Genomic DNA, 17791 nt, shown 5'->3' on the forward strand with positions numbered 1-17791 from the left:
CATATGATATTGTCCCTTTCATATAATTAATATAAAGACTTTAATGGATTGTGTCAAGTTGCCAAACACCTCGTCATCAACTACTATATTATGGTTGCGCCGACCTCTCATATTGTATTCTCTTATGTGTTCATAGGATTTTGACAATTATACGAGTAAATTAAATAATATACATATGAAAATGATTAATTATTATATGTATAAGGGAAAAAATGATGAAATATTCCCATATTATCTTAGTATTATAGAGGAAAGACCGTTGCCGACCTCTGATATTGTTCAAACTTATGTATTTATATGATTTTGGCAATTATATGAGTAAATTAAAAAATATACATATGAAAATGGTTAATTATTATATGTATATGGGAAAAAATGCTAAGATATTCCCATATTCTCTTAGTATTATAGAGAAAAGCCATTTAAGTGAGAGGGTATAGTAGTGTAAACGACCGGAATTACGACAGAGGGTTCAAAAACTACTATAGGTAGGCAGTGGTTGCCGACCTCTCATATTGTTCAAAACTTATGTATTCATATGATTTTGGCAATTGTATGAGTAAATTAAATAATATACATATGAAAATGATTAATTATTATATGTATAAGGGAAAAAATGCTGAAATATTCCCACATTCTCTTAGTATTATAGAGAAAATCCATTATAGTGAGAGGGTATAGTAGTGTAAACGACCGGAATTACGACAGAGGGTTCAAAACTACTATAGGTAGGCAGTGGTTGCCGACCTCTCATATTGTTCAAAACTTATGTATTCATATGAATTTGGCAATTATATGAGTAAATTAAATAATATACATATGAAAATGATTAATTATTATATGTATAAGGGAAAAAATGCTGAAATATTCCCACATTCTCTTAGTATTATAGAGAAAATCCATTATAGTGAGAGGGTATAGTAGTGTAAACGACCGGAATTACGACAGAGGGTTCAAAAACTACTATAGGTAGGCAGTGGTTGCCGACCTCTCATATTGTTCAAAACTTATGTATTCATATGATTTTGGCAATTATATGATTAAATTAAATAATATACATATGAAAATGGTTAATTATTATATGTATATGGGAAAAAATGCAGAGATATTCCCATATTCTCTTAGTATTATAGAGAAAAGCCATTTAAGTGAGAGGGTATAGTAGTGTAAACGACCGGAATTACGACAGAGGGTTCAAAAACTACTATAGGTAGGCAGTGGTTGCCGACCTCTCATATTGTTCAAAACTTATGTATTCATATGATTTTGGCAATTGTATGAGTAAATTAAATAATATACATACGAAAATGATTAATTATTATATGTATATGGGAAAAAATGCAGAGATATTCCCATATTCTCTTAGTATTATAGAGAAAAGCCATTTAAGTGAGAGGGTATAGTAGTGTAAACCACCGGAATTACGACAGAGGGTTCAAAAACTACTATAGGTAGGCAGTGGTTGCCGACCTCTCATATTGTTCAAAACTTATGTATTCATATGATTTTGGCAATTGTATGAGTAAATTAAATAATATACATATGAAAATGATTAATTATTATATGTATAAGGGAAAAAATGCTGAAATATTCCCACATTCTCTTAGTATTATAGAGAAAATCCATTATAGTGAGAGGGTATAGTAGTGTAAACGACCGGAATTACGACAGAGGGTTCAAAAACTACTATAGGTAGGCAGTGGTTGCCGACCTCTCATATTGTTCAAAACTTATGTATTCATATGATTTTGGCAATTATATGATTAAATTAAATAATATACATATGAAAATGGTTAATTATTATATGTATATGGGAAAAAATGCTGAGATATTCCCATATTCTCTTAGTATTATAGAGAAAAGCCATTTAAGTGAGAGGGTATAGTAGTGTAAACGACCGGAATTACGACAGAGGGTTCAAAAACTACTATAGGTAGGCAGTGGTTGCCGACCTCTCATATTGTTCAAAACTTATGTATTCATATGATTTTGGCAATTGTATGAGTAAATTAAATAATATACATATGAAAATGATTAATTATTATATGTATAAGGGAAAAAATGCTGAAATATTCCCACATTCTCTTAGTATTATAGAGAAAATCCATTATAGTGAGAGGGTATAGTAGTGTAAACGACCGGAATTACGACAGAGGGTTCAAAAACTACTATAGGTAGGCAGTGGTTGCCGACCTCTCATATTGTTCAAAACTTATGTATTCATATGATTTTGGCAATTATATGATTAAATTAAATAATATACATATGAAAATGGTTAATTATTATATGTATATGGGAAAAAATGCTGAGATATTCCCATATTCTCTTAGTATTATAGAGAAAAGCCATTATAGTGAGAGGGTATAGTAGTGTAAACGACCGGAATTACGACAGAGGGTTCAAAAACTACTATAGGTAGGCAGTGGTTGCCGACCTCTCATATTGTTCAAAACTTATGTATTCATATGAATTTGGCAATTATATGAGTAAATTAAATAATAAACATATAAAAATTAATATTTATTATATGTATAAAAAAAAAATAATCATATTATATATGAATAATGGAAAAAAAATGAAATGTTCCTATAATCTCTTAATATATAAGAGAATAGACCGTATGTTGGGTGGCAAACGGAATTGAAAATACCCGCTTTGAGGACAGCGGGTTCAAAAACTACTATAGGTAGGCAGTGGTTGCCGACCTCCCGCATTATTCGAAATATTTATTTCGGATTATGTTTATATTGGTTACATAAAATAAAGTATATTATTATCCGTACAAATTTGTTTCTCAGTTCTATAGAACACGGGACTTGGCTCCGCGGATAATAGGAATATACGCTTTTTAGATAATATCGTTGAAACAAAAGTCAAGTTTCTATTATATATAGAATAACAAATCGTTTCCATATATTATCGTTAATTTTTGGAGGCAGGCAAATATTAATTTATTACCTGCCGTATAGTTGGATTATTATATCGTTACGGTATAATACAAATATGGATTCTTATGAAAGAAATATAAAATTATATATTAAATGTGGAAATATTATCATATGCGCTTGGTTTTATGTTATATATTACCAGAGAGATATATGAAAAGAGATAAATTTTAAATTTATCTTCAAAATGCAAATGATTTAACTTAATATTTATATTGGTTAAACAAAAATTGTACATGTGTGGATACAATAATTATGTATGTTGGAAATAAAATGATATTTTATAATGAAATATGTATATATAAAAAGATAAAATTATAGAAACATATATATTACAATAATTATATGAAATTCTTGTTATATTGGTAAAACAAGTATAAATTAAAAATGAAAATATGGATTACGAATGCTATATAAAAATGGCCGTAATCGAATAGATTTTTTACTTATATTTATATATTTAAAATTTTACCCAAAGGCGAAATATTGAATTTTATTCAATATAATAAAAATCATGGAATTATATAAAGTGAAAAATCTATATATCTATTATATTGCTTATTTCGATTCAAAAAATATGAATGGAATATGAAGGAAAAACATTATTCTGGTTGATCCTGCCAGTAGTTATATGCTTGTCTCAAAGATTAAGCCATGCATGTCTAAGTACACACGAATTAAAAGTGAAACCGCAAAAGGCTCATTATATCAGTTATGGTTCCTTAGATCGTTAACAGTTACTTGGATAACTGTGGTAATTCTAGAGCTAATACATGCAATTAAAACATGAACCTTATGGGACATGTGCTTTTATTAGGCTAAAACCAAGCGATCGCAAGATCGTTATATTGGTTGAACTCTAGATAACATGCAGATCGTATGGTCTTGTACCGACGACAGATCTTTCAAATGTCTGCCCTATCAACTTTTGATGGTAGTATCTAGGACTACCATGGTTGCAACGGGTAACGGGGAATCAGGGTTCGATTCCGGAGAGGGAGCCTGAGAAACGGCTACCACATCTAAGGAAGGCAGCAGGCGCGTAAATTACCCACTCCCAGCTCGGGGAGGTAGTGACGAAAAATAACAATACAGGACTCATATCCGAGGCCCTGTAATTGGAATGAGTACACTTTAAATCCTTTAACAAGGACCAATTGGAGGGCAAGTCTGGTGCCAGCAGCCGCGGTAATTCCAGCTCCAATAGCGTATATTAAAGTTGTTGCGGTTAAAACGTTCGTAGTTGAACTTGTGCTTCATACGGGTAGTACAACTTACAATTGTGGTTAGTACTATACCTTTATGTATGTAAGCGTATTACCGGTGGAGTTCTTATATGTGATTAAATACTTGTATTTTTTCATATGTTCCTCCTATTTAAAAACCTGCACTAGTGCTCTTAAACGAGTGTTATTGTGGGCCGGTACTATTACTTTGAACAAATTAGAGTGCTTAAAGCAGGCTTCAAATGCCTGAATATTCTGTGCATGGGATAATGAAATAAGACCTCTGTTCTGCTTTCATTGGTTTTCAGATCAAGAGGTAATGATTAATAGAAGCAGTTTGGGGGCATTAGTATTACGACGCGAGAGGTGAAATTCTTGGACCGTCGTAAGACTAACTTAAGCGAAAGCATTTGCCAAAGATGTTTTCATTAATCAAGAACGAAAGTTAGAGGTTCGAAGGCGATCAGATACCGCCCTAGTTCTAACCATAAACGATGCCAGCTAGCAATTGGGTGTAGCTACTTTTATGGCTCTCTCAGTCGCTTCCCGGGAAACCAAAGCTTTTGGGCTCCGGGGGAAGTATGGTTGCAAAGCTGAAACTTAAAGGAATTGACGGAAGGGCACCACCAGGAGTGGAGCCTGCGGCTTAATTTGACTCAACACGGGAAAACTTACCAGGTCCGAACATAAGTGTGTAAGACAGATTGATAGCTCTTTCTCGAATCTATGGGTGGTGGTGCATGGCCGTTCTTAGTTCGTGGAGTGATTTGTCTGGTTAATTCCGATAACGAACGAGACTCAAATATATTAAATAGATATCTTCAGGATTATGGTGCTGAAGCTTATGTAGCCTTCATTCATGGTGGCAGTAAAATGTTTATTGTGTTTGAATGTGTTTATGTAAGTGGAGCCGTACCTGTTGGTTTGTCCCATTATAAGGACACTAGCTTCTTAAATGGACAAATTGCGTCTAGCAATAATGAGATTGAGCAATAACAGGTCTGTGATGCCCTTAGATGTCCTGGGCTGCACGCGCGCTACAATGAAAGTATCAACGTGTATTTCCTAGACCGAGAGGTCCGGGTAAACCGCTGAACCACTTTCATGCTTGGGATTGTGAACTGAAACTGTTCACATGAACTTGGAATTCCCAGTAAGTGTGAGTCATTAACTCGCATTGATTACGTCCCTGCCCTTTGTACACACCGCCCGTCGCTACTACCGATTGAATTATTTAGTGAGGTCTCCGGACGTGATCACTGTGACGCCTTGCGTGTTACGGTTGTTTCGCAAAAGTTGACCGAACTTGATTATTTAGAGGAAGTAAAAGTCGTAACAAGGTTTCCGTAGGTGAACCTGCGGAAGGATCATTATTGTATAATATCCTTATCGTTAATAAATATTTGTTATAATACAAATAAATACAATTTACCAAAATAAAAATATTACAAAATGATTCCACGGAATCAAAAGTTAAAGTCAAAATAAAATGAAGATGGCTTTTATTTTATATGTGGGGCTTGGCAACCTCATAAAAAGACTTTAACATTATTAATGTTGCTGTGCGTATTTGTGGCAGTACTTACTACAACAACGGCGTTTCCTATAAAAACAAATTCTCGAAAATGGAAATCGAAGAAACTAAACTAAATTCGAAAGTAGAAGTCGAATTAAAATAAAAATAATTTTGAATGTGTGGTAATCAAAATAAGTGTGTGTGTATATGGACCATAATATACACGCGTTGCGAATATGTATTGTTCATCTATGTTATGAGCATACGTTGGCTAATGCAACAACCTAAAATATACAATGTTTGTACCTGTCATCCATCAGGTTAATGTTTTATATAAATTTTGCAGTATGTGTCACCCAAAATAGCAAACCATAACCAGATTATTATGATACATAATGCTTATATGAAACTAAGACATTTCGCAACATTTATTTTAGGTATAAAAATAAATTTATTGAAGGAATTGATATATGCCAGTAAAATGGTGTATTTTTAATTTCTTTCAATAAAAACAATATTGACATTATATAAAATTGAATTATAAAACTCTAAGCGGTGGATCACTCGGCTCATGGGTCGATGAAGAACGCAGCAAACTGTGCGTCATCGTGTGAACTGCAGGACACATGAACATCGACATTTTGAACGCATATCGCAGTCCATGCTGTTATGTACTTTAATTAATTTTATAGTGCTGCTTGGACTACATATGGTTGAGGGTTGTAAGACTATGCTAATTAAGTTGTTTATAAATTTTTATAAGCATATGGTATATTATTGGATTAAATAATGATTTTATTCATAATATTAAAAAAGAAATGAAAAACATTATCTCACATTTGAATGTGAAAAACGAAGAGAAATATTTTCTTTTTCAATCAAATAATACTGAGAAATGTCTAGCATAAAAAATTGAAATATTTTTCATCTAGAATTGTCTCTTATTAATGATTCGGAAAAAGAAAAATCTTGGTTTTGTTATTATTCTTCGTTGGTTCGTTAAATGGATAAAAATGACTTTGCTTACAAGAACTATTGGAACTATTTATAACGAATTTAATTGATTGTTTTATCATTTATATATAAAGAATTTATGGCAAAATATAGTTATATATACAACCTCAACTCATATGGGACTACCCCCTGAATTTAAGCATATTAATTAGGGGAGGAAAAGAAACTAACAAGGATTTTCTTAGTAGCGGCGAGCGAAAAGAAAACAGTTCAGCACTAAGTCACTTTGTCTATATGGCAAATGTGAGATGCAGTGTATGGAGCGTCAATATTCTAGTATGAGAAATTAATGATTTAAGTCCTTCTTAAATGAGGCCATTTACCCATAGAGGGTGCCAGGCCCGTATAACGTTAATGATTGCTAGATGATGTTTCCAAAGAGTCGTGTTGCTTGATAGTGCAGCACTAAGTGGGTGGTAAACTCCATCTAAAACTAAATATAACCATGAGACCGATAGTAAACAAGTACCGTGAGGGAAAGTTGAAAAGAACTCTGAATAGAGAGTTAAACAGTACGTGAAACTGCTTAGAGGTTAAGCCCGATGAACCTGAATATCCGTTATGGAAAATTCATCATTAAAATTGTAATATTTAAATAATATTATTAAGAATAATGTGCATTTTTTCCATATAAGGACATTGTAATCTATTAGCATATCCCAAATTTATCATAAAATATAACTTATAGTTTATTCCAATTAAATTGCTTGCATTTTAACACAGAATAAATGTTATTAATTTGATAAAGTGCTGATAGATTTATATTATTACAGAGCGTTAATTTTTCGGAATTATATAATGGCATAATTATCATTGATTTTTGTGTTTATTATATGCTCTTGTATGATTAACAATGCGAAAGATTCAGGATACCTTCGGGACCCGTCTTGAAACACGGACCAAGGAGTCTAACATATGTGCAAGTTATTGGGATGTAAACCTAATAGCGTAATTAACTTGACTAATAATGGGATTAGTTTTTTAGCTATTTATAGCTAATTAACACAATCCCGGGGCGTTCTATATAGTTATGTATAATGTATATTTATATTATTTATGCCTCTAACTGGAACGTACCTTGAGCATATATGCTGTGACCCGAAAGATGGTGAACTATACTTGATCAGGTTGAAGTCAGGGGAAACCCTGATGGAAGACCGAAACAGTTCTGACGTGCAAATCGATTGTCAGAATTGAGTATAGGGGCGAAAGACCAATCGAACCATCTAGTAGCTGGTTCCTTCCGAGTTTCCCTCAGGATAGCTGGTGCATTTTAATATTATATAAAATAATCTTATCTGGTAAAGCGAATGATTAGAGGCCTTAGGGTCGAAACGATCTTAACCTATTCTCAAACTTTAAATGGGTAAGAACCTTAACTTTCTTGATATGAAGTTCAAGGTTATGATATAATGTGCCCAGTGGGCCACTTTTGGTAAGCAGAACTGGCGCTGTGGGATGAACCAAACGTAATGTTACGGTGCCCAAATTAACAACTCATGCAGATACCATGAAAGGCGTTGGTTGCTTAAAACAGCAGGACGGTGATCATGGAAGTCGAAATCCGCTAAGGAGTGTGTAACAACTCACCTGCCGAAGCAACTAGCCCTTAAAATGGATGGCGCTTAAGTTGTATACCTATACATTACCGCTAAAGTAGATGATTTATATTACTTGTGATATAAATTTTGAAACTTTAGTGAGTAGGAAGGTACAATGGTATGCGTAGAAGTGTTTGGCGTAAGCCTGCATGGAGCTGCCATTGGTACAGATCTTGGTGGTAGTAGCAAATAATCGAATGAGACCTTGGAGGACTGAAGTGGAGAAGGGTTTCGTGTGAACAGTGGTTGATCACGAGTTAGTCGGTCCTAAGTTCAAGGCGAAAGCCGAAAATTTTCAAGTAAAACAAAATGCCTAACTATATAAACAAAGCGAATATAATACACTTGAATAATTTGAACGAAAGGGAATACGGTTCCAATTCCGTAACCTGTTGAGTATCCGTTTGTTATTAAATATGGGCCTCGTGCTCATCCTGGCAACAGGAACGACCATAAAGAAGCCGTCGAGAGATATCGGAAGAGTTTTCTTTTCTGTTTTATAGCCGTACTACCATGGAAGTCTTTCGCAGAGAGATATGGTAGATGGGCTAGAAGAGCATGACATATACTGTTGTGTCGATATTTTCTCCTCGGACCTTGAAAATTTATGGTGGGGACACGCAAACTTCTCAACAGGCCGTACCAATATCCGCAGCTGGTCTCCAAGGTGAAGAGTCTCTAGTCGATAGAATAATGTAGGTAAGGGAAGTCGGCAAATTAGATCCGTAACTTCGGGATAAGGATTGGCTCTGAAGATTGAGATAGTCGGGCTTGATTGGGAAACAATAACATGGTTTATGTGCTCGTTCTGGGTAAATAGAGTTTCTAGCATTTATGTTAGTTACTTGTTCCCGGATAGTTTAGTTACGTAGCCAATTGTGGAACTTTCTTGCTAAAATTTTTAAGAATACTATTTGGGTTAAACCAATTAGTTCTTATCAATTATAACGATTATCAATTAACAATCAATTCAGAACTGGCACGGACTTGGGGAATCCGACTGTCTAATTAAAACAAAGCATTGTGATGGCCCTAGCGGGTGTTGACACAATGTGATTTCTGCCCAGTGCTCTGAATGTCAAAGTGAAGAAATTCAAGTAAGCGCGGGTCAACGGCGGGAGTAACTATGACTCTCTTAAGGTAGCCAAATGCCTCGTCATCTAATTAGTGACGCGCATGAATGGATTAACGACGGACGTGTTTTCGTTGCGCTCGTGTACAGATTGCGAAGAACTTGGTTTTCCGTGTTTGGAAAGTAATAAAATCGGTGAATTAGTGCTCCGCGAAAGTCGTGTGCTAATTTTCGTGTGTTATAAACAAGCGGTTTGGAAGTAATTAACAATTAATTGTTGGGAATTTTCCACTTAGCACGTGCTGAAGGCGAACTTACGAGTAAGTTTTTCGAGTAAGCTTTTGATCAGCTGTCACAAAGCTTATTGGTGGGAGTCATGCTAAGGTTTGTGTCTAGGGAGAGTTTTAGTGCTACCAGACTCTACCGATAGGTGGAGCTCGAGTTCCAGAGCAACTACTTTTGTCAGCGAGTAAACGAGCATACGGTTGCTGGCGTCGACGGTAGGTGGAGCCACCATCGTATTTATGCCGATGGAGAGCGACAGCAGCGCGAGTGCCTTGAGCGGAAGTAGTGCCTCGATGAAGTCCAGACGAGGCAGGCGCAGAAGCCATCTGGCATCTAAGAGCTCGGCGCCAACGCAGGCGAAATTGGTTGCCCTGGCATCGAATGGAGTGCCAGAACCCGTTGGGGTACTGGAGGAGCCGTTTTCGTCGCTGGAGGACGCCCGGGCGGCTACGGAGAACGCTGCCATTGATGCTGCCCCCCCCACGCTGCTGCCACCGCTGCTGATCCTACTGCTGCCCCTGCTGCCGACCACACTGCTGCCTCCGCCGTTTTCACTGCTGCTAAAATTGTTGCCACCACTGCCACTGCCGCCACCGCTGCCGCCCGTGCTGGGCAAGCAGCCATGATGGCAGAGCTGTCGGCCACACAGCGCATGGTGAGAAGCAGCTTCCGCAGACTAGGAGAAGTGGACACGGAAGAGCTCTCATATGCTATCAGCCGCTACGATGAGCTGGTGTTGGCGCTAATGCTCCGGTGCGGAGAGCTGGAGACGCGGCTTGCTATGCCGCCACCGCCGCCGCCGTCGTTGAATCTGTTGAAAAATACGGCCGCCAATGCTCCCCAGATGCAGCAGGTTGCACCCATCGCTGCCCCGCGGACTACCAAGGTCCGCGAGACGTGGTCAGCGGTGGTGAAGTGCGACGACCCTGCGCTATCGGGGAAAGACATAGCGGAAAAGGTGCGAACGATGGTTGCACCCTCTCTCGGAGTCAGAGTACACGAGGTCCGTGAGCTCCGTCGAGGTGGTGGTGCGATCATTCGCACTCCTTCGGTGGGAGAGCTGCAGAAGGTGGTCGCTTCAAAAAGATTCGCCGAGGTTGGCCTAAATGTGGCACGGAATGCGGCCGAGAAGCCGAAGGTCGTCGTATATGACGTCGACACAGCTATCGGCCCTGAGGAGTTTATGAAGGAGCTCCACGAAAACAACTTCGACAGCGAAATGAATCTGGCCCAGTTTAAGAAGTCAGTGCACCTGGTGACCAAGGCGTGGTCGGTAGCTGACGGCGCCACAGTAAATGTGACGCTGGAGGTTGACGACCGGGCGATGGCGAAGCTTGATGTAGGTCGTGTCTACATCAAGTGGTTCTCATTCCGATGCCGGTCACAGGTCCGCACATACGCCTGCCACAGATGTGTGGGTTTCGACCACAAGGTCAGCGAATGCCGGCAGAAGGATAGTGTCTGTCGCCAGTGCGGGCAACAAGGCCACACTGCGGCAAAGTGCCAAAACCCGGTGGACTGCCGGAACTGCCGCCACAGAGGGCAACCCTCGGGGCATTACATGCTCTCGAGCGTTTGCCCGATATACGGGGCGTTGCTGGCGAGGGTGCAAGCTAGACACTAATGTTTAGCTTCATCCAAGCGAACTGTGGCCGAGGCCGAGCTGCGACCATCGAGCTCGGAGTCCGACTCAGGAGATCGGAGTCTATGTTCGCGCTGGTGCAGGAGCCGTATCTCGGCGGGGACGGAATGGATGTGCTGCCTGAAGGAATGAGAATTTTCATCGATCGGCGAGGGAAGGCAGCCATCCTAGTGGATCACCAGGAAGCCATCTGTATGCCAGTGGAGACCCTCACCACAGATTATGGCGTATGTCTGGTCGTGAAAGGGAGTTTTGGCTCAATCTTCCTTTGCGCCGCATACTGCCAGTATGATGCACCTCTGGAACCGTACATCCGGTACATGGATGCGGTCCTGCTGCAGGCCAGCAGAACCCCCGCAATCCTGGGCCTCGACGCGAATGCAGTGTCCCCCATGTGGCTTAGCAAACTCTCTCGTCATGCCGAGGGGCAAGCTAACTACAGACGGGGTGAGCTGCTGTCAGAGTGGATGCTGGAGGCAAGAGTCGCCGCCCTAAACCAGTCAACAGAGGTGTACACGTTCGATAATTACAGAGCTACAAGCGATATCGACGTGACAATCGTCAATGAGGCAGCATCTATGTGGGCCACATATGAGTGGAGAGTGGACGAGTGGGAATTGAGTGACCACAACATCATTACTGTTGTGGCCGAACCAACTACCGGCGCGCGCAGTTGAGAGCATAGCTCCTGTGCCGTCCTGGAACTTCTCCAATGCACGTTGGCGATTGTTCAAGGAGGAAATGGTGAGTAGAGCAGCCGAACTTCCGGAAAACTTCTCAGAGTCGCCGTTGGACCAGCAAGTTTCGACCCTGCGCAGTATAGTACATAATGTATGTGATATTGCGCTGGGAAGAAAGTCCATCCGATTGCCCAGCAGGAGAGCACGTTGGTGGACTGCCGACCTCTGTGATGCAAGGCGCGAAGTCCGGAGACTTCGTCGCCTACTTCAAAATGGAAGGCGTCATGATGATGATGCCGCAATAGAGCGTGTATTGGTCGACCTGAGGCGGGCCTCAGCCAACTACAAGAAGCTCATTTGGAGGGCGAAAATGGATGAGTGGAAACGCTTCGTGGGAGATCATGCCGACGACCCATGGGGGCGCGTCTATAAGATTTGCCGAGGCCGCAGGAAGTGCACGGAGATTGGGTGCCTCCGCGTGAATGGCGAGATGATCACCGATTGGGGTGACTGTGCACGAGTGCTCCTCCGCAATTTCTTCCCAGTTGCGGAGTCCGAAGCACCGACTGCCATCGCGGAGGAAGTCCCACCGGCCCTCGAAGTATTCGAGGTTGATGCATGTGTTGCCCGGTTGAAGAGCAGGCGCTCTCCCGGCTTGGACGGCATTAATGGCACTATCTGCAAGGCAGTCTGGCGCGCCATACCCGAGCACCTTGCATCGTTGTTTTCCCGATGCATCCGATTAGGATACTTTCCCGCTGAGTGGAAGTGCCCACGAGTTGTCTCGCTGCTCAAAGGGCCAGATAAGGACAAATGTGAGCCCTCCTCATATAGAGGAATATGCTTGCTACCAGTCTTTGGTAAGGTGCTCGAGGCCATCATGGTGAATCGTGTGAGAGAAGTTCTTCCGGAAGGCTGCAGATGGCAATTTGGATTTCGCCAAGGACGATGTGTGGAGGATGCTTGGAGGCACGTGAAGAGCAGTGTTTGTGCCAGCCCGGCGCAATACGTGCTCGGCACATTCGTGGACTTCAAAGGAGCATTCGACAACGTCGAATGGAGTGCTGCACTCCGCCGACTAGCCGACTTGGGATGCCGGGAGATGGGCTTGTGGCAGAGCTTTTTCTCCGGCCGAAGAGCAGTGATCCGAAGCAGTTCCGGTACTGTGGATGTACCGGTAACTAGAGGCTGCCGCAGGGGTCAATCAGTGGCCCATTTATCTGGGACATACTGATGGATGTACTGCTTCAGCGTCTCCAGCCGTATTGCCAGCTGAGTGCATACGCGGATGACTTGCTGCTTCTCGTCGAGGGAAATTCCCGAGCTGAGCTAGAGGAAAAAGGTGCAGAGCTGATGTCCATCGTAGAAGCGTGGGGAGCGGAAGTTGGCGTTACCGTCTCGACCAGCAAGACGGTAATAATGCTGCTGAAAGGTGCCTTGAGACGTGCGCCTACGGTGAGGTTTGCTGGAGCGAACCTTCCGTATGTGCGTAGCTGTCGGTACCTTGGCATCACGGTCAGTGAAGGAATGAAATTCCTCACGCACATAGCTTCGCTTCGCCAGCGGATGACCGGAGTCGTTGGAGCATTGGCGCGTGTGCTTCGAGCCGACTGGGGCTTCAGTCCTCGAGCCAGGCGGACCATATATGACGGACTCATGGCACCTTGTGTGCTGTTTTGGTGCCCCGGTATGGTATGACACCGCCGAACAGGTAGCCGCCCGGAGACGACTAGCCTCCTGCCAGAGGCTAATCCTGCTTGGATGCCTTTCGGTATGCCGAACAGTGTCCACAGTGGCACTGCAGGTACTTGGCGGAGCTCCCCCGCTTGACTTGGCTGCTAAGTTTTTAGCGGTCAAGTACAAGCTGAAGCGTGGATACCCGCTGGAGGAGAACGACTGGCTATACGGCGAGGACACTACGTGTCTAAGCTGGAAGCAGAGGAAGACTCGCCTAGAGGAGTGCTTGCTGCAGAATTGGCAAAACAGATGGGATGACGACAGCGAACCAGGACGGGTGACGCACAAGTTCATCCCATACGTCACTCTCGCCTATCGAGATCCAAGCTTTGGATTCTCGATGAGGACGTCTTTCCTGCTGACAGGTCACGGGTCGTTTAACGCATTTTTGCAAGGGAGAGCCCTCAGCGATACCACTGCTTGCGCTTGTGGTGATCCATATGAGGACTGGATGCACATATTGTGCGCTTGTCCTCTATATGCAGATTTGCGAAACCTCGATGGACTTGGAGTGCAGCGCCTTGGCGAAAACTGGACCTTCAATAGAATCCTGGAAGATCAGCAGAGGATTCAACGGCTGGCAGCGTTTGCGGACGAGGTGTTCCGTAGGAGGAGGGGTATTTAGCCCAAAACTTCGCCGTGTGGTTAGCGGGCGAGAATACTTCCACAGCCCGCTATTGCTTGTCGTAAGAGGCGACTAATATAGCGACTGGTTCCTCTAACCATGCTTGTCGGAGCAAAAGGAGGAGGCCCACCGAGCCTCTCTTTCGGTACCACGGGTTGTGCTGCTCCAAGACAGCACATTGAGGTAGGCCCCCTGGTGGGAGTATCGTGGTGGCTGTGGTTGATACCCATATCGCGGGTAGAGCCTTCGTGTTCGACGTTTGAGTTACGGTGCTAGTTGCGCAAAACTCGGGTGCTGTGACCCAGAGATCAGTAGAGATTTTAGGTAGATCTCGCTCCTCAGCAAGGGGGAGTGCTTGCCCGGCAAGCAAGTACTCGAATTGCTACCGGGGTGGTCGCTATGTACATAGCTATAGCTTCCAGTCCGGGACGTTTGTCTGGCGTATCCAGACTCATGCACCATGTTGATACATGCACCACTTGTGGGTGTTCAGGGTGTCGTGGTTGTAATCCCTTCAGTGTGGAACACGCCACGTAAAACAAGTTCGGAGAGGTCCGAAAGTCACTGTCCCTATCTACTATCTAGCGAAACCACAGCCAAGGGAACGGGCTTGGAATAATTAGCGGGGAAAGAAGACCCTTTTGAGCTTGACTCTAATCTGGCAGTGTAAGGAGACATAAGAGGTGTAGAATAAGTGGGAGATATTAGACCTCGGTTTGGTATCGTCAATGAAATACCACTACTCTTATTGTTTCCTTACTTACTTGATTAAATGGAACGTGTATCATTTCCTAGCCATTATACGGATATATTTATTATATCTTATGGTATTGGGTTTTGATGCAAGCTTCTTGATCAAAGTATCACGAGTTTGTTATATAATCGCAAACAAATTCTTTAATAAAACGATGCATTTATGTATTTTTGATTTGAAAATTTGGTATAACTCCAATTACTCAGGTATGATCCAATTCAAGGACATTGCCAGGTAGGAGTTTGACTGGGGCGGTACATCTCTCAAATAATAACGGAGGTGTCCCAAGGCCAGCTCAGTGCGGACAGAAACCACACATAGAGCAAAAGGGCAAATGCTGACTTGATCTCGGTGTTCAGTACACACAGGGACAGCAAAAGCTCGGCCTATCGATCCTTTTGGTTTAAAGAGTTTTTAACAAGAGGTGTCAGAAAAGTTACCATAGGGATAACTGGCTTGTGGCGGCCAAGCGTTCATAGCGACGTCGCTTTTTGATCCTTCGATGTCGGCTCTTCCTATCATTGTGAAGCAAAATTCACCAAGCGTTGGATTGTTCACCCATGCAAGGGAACGTGAGCTGGGTTTAGACCGTCGTGAGACAGGTTAGTTTTACCCTACTAATGACAAAACGTTGTTGCGACAGCATTCCTGCGTAGTACGAGAGGAACCGCAGGTACGGACCAATGGCACAATACTTGTTCGAGCGAACAGTGGTATGACGCTACGTCCGTTGGATTATGCCTGAACGCCTCTAAGGTCGTATCCGTGCTGGACTGCAATGATAAATAAGGGGCAATTTGCATTGTATGGCTTCTAAACCATTTAAAGTTTATAATTTATTTTATAAACGACAATGGATGTGATGCCAATGTAATTTGTAACATAGTAAATTAGGAGGATCTTCGATCACCTGATGCCGCGCTAGTTACATATAAAAGCATTATTTAATACAATGACAAAGCCTAGAATCAATTGTAAACGACTTTTGTAACAGGCAAGGTGTTGTAAGTGGTTGAGCAGCTGCCATACTGCGATCCACTGAAGCTTATCCTTTGCTTGATGATTCGATAAATAAATGATTTTTTCCTGTAGCCAAACACCTCGTCATCAATTTAGTGACGCATATGATATTGTCCCTATCATATAATTAATATAAAGACTTTAATGGATTGTGTCAAGTTGCCAAACACCTCGTCATCAATTTAGTGACGCATATGATATTGTCCCTATCATATAATTAATATAAAGACTTTAATGAATTGTGTCAAGTTGCCAAACACCTCGTCATCAATTTAGTGACGCATATGATATTGTCCCTATCATATAATTTTGATATAAAGACTTTAAAGAATTGTATCAAGTTGCCAAAACACCTCGTCATCAATTTAGTGACGCATATGATATTGTCCCTATCATATAATTAATATACAGACTTTAATGAATTGTGTCAAGTTGCCAAACACCTCGTCATCAATTTAGTGACGCATATGATATTGTCCTTATCATATAATTTTTGATATAAAGACTTTAAAGAATTGAATCAAGTTGCCAAACACCTCGTCATCAATTTAGTGACGCATATGATATTGTCCCTATCATATAATTAATATAAAGACTTTAATGGATTGTGTCAAGTTGCCAAACACCTCGTCATCAATTTAGTGACGCATATGATATTGTCCTATCATATAATTAATATAAAGACTTTAATGAATTGTGTCAAGTTGCCAAACACCTCGTCATCAATTTAGTGACGCATATGATATTGTCCTTATCATATAATTTTTGATATATAAAGACTTTAAAGAATTGTATCAAGTTGCCAAACACCTCGTCATCAATTTAGTGACGCATATGATATTGTCCCTATCATATAATTAATATAACAGACTTTAATGGATTGGTGTCAAGTTGCCAAACACCTCGTCATCAATTTAGTGACGCATATGATATTGTCCCTATCATATAATTTTGATATAAAGACTTTAAAGAATTGTATCAAGTTGCCAAACACCTCGTCATCAATTTAGTGACGCATATGATATTGTCCCTATCATATAATTAATATAAAGACTTTAATGAATTGTATCAAGTTGCCAAACACCTCGTCATCAATTTAGTGACGCATATGATATTGTCCCTATCATAAAATTATAATTTAAAAATGATATAAAGACTTTATTAAATGATATTGTGTCAAGTTGCCAAACACCTCGTCATCAATTTAGTGACGCATATGATATTGTCCTTATATATAATTGATATAAAGACTTTAAGAATTGTATCCAAGTTGCCAAACACCTCGTCATCAATTTAGTGACGCATATGATATTGTCCCTATCATATAATTAATATAAGACTTAATGATTGTGTCAAGTTGCCAAACACCTCGTACATCAATTAGTGACGCATATGAGTATTGTCCCTATCATATAATTTTGATATAAAGACTTTAAAGAATTGTATCAAGTTGCCAAACACCTCGTCATCAATTAGTGACGCATATGATATTGTCCCTTTCATATAATTAATATAAAGACTTTAATGGATTGTGTCAAGTGCAAAACACTCTCTCAACTACTATATTATGGTTGCGCGACCTCTCATATTGTATTTCTCTTATGTGTGTTCATAGGATTTTGACAATATACGAGTAAATTAAATAATATACATATAAAATGATTAATTATTATA

General features: G+C 40.7%; 2 non-coding genes and 1 pseudogene across 2 annotated transcripts; all 3 read left to right on the forward strand.

Moving 5' to 3' along the window:
• The first annotated feature begins 3549 nt into the window (after window positions 1–3549).
• Window positions 3550–5544, forward strand: LOC6620746. The gene has a single exon (XR_048748.2). It is a non-coding gene; the product is annotated as a small subunit ribosomal RNA (ribosomal RNA).
• A 687-nt stretch (window positions 5545–6231) lies between these two features.
• On the forward strand, window positions 6232–6410 carry LOC116802369. Its single transcript, XR_004362711.1, has one exon. It is a non-coding gene; the product is annotated as a 5.8S ribosomal RNA (ribosomal RNA).
• Window positions 6411–6803: 393 nt separating this feature from the next.
• LOC116802388 lies at window positions 6804–16165 on the forward strand (annotated as a pseudogene).
• Window positions 16166–17791: the final 1626 nt, after the last annotated feature.

The sequence above is a fragment of the Drosophila sechellia genome, chromosome X (assembly GCF_004382195.2).
Source record: "Drosophila sechellia strain sech25 chromosome X, ASM438219v1, whole genome shotgun sequence".
Classification (NCBI taxonomy): domain Eukaryota; kingdom Metazoa; phylum Arthropoda; class Insecta; order Diptera; family Drosophilidae; genus Drosophila; species Drosophila sechellia.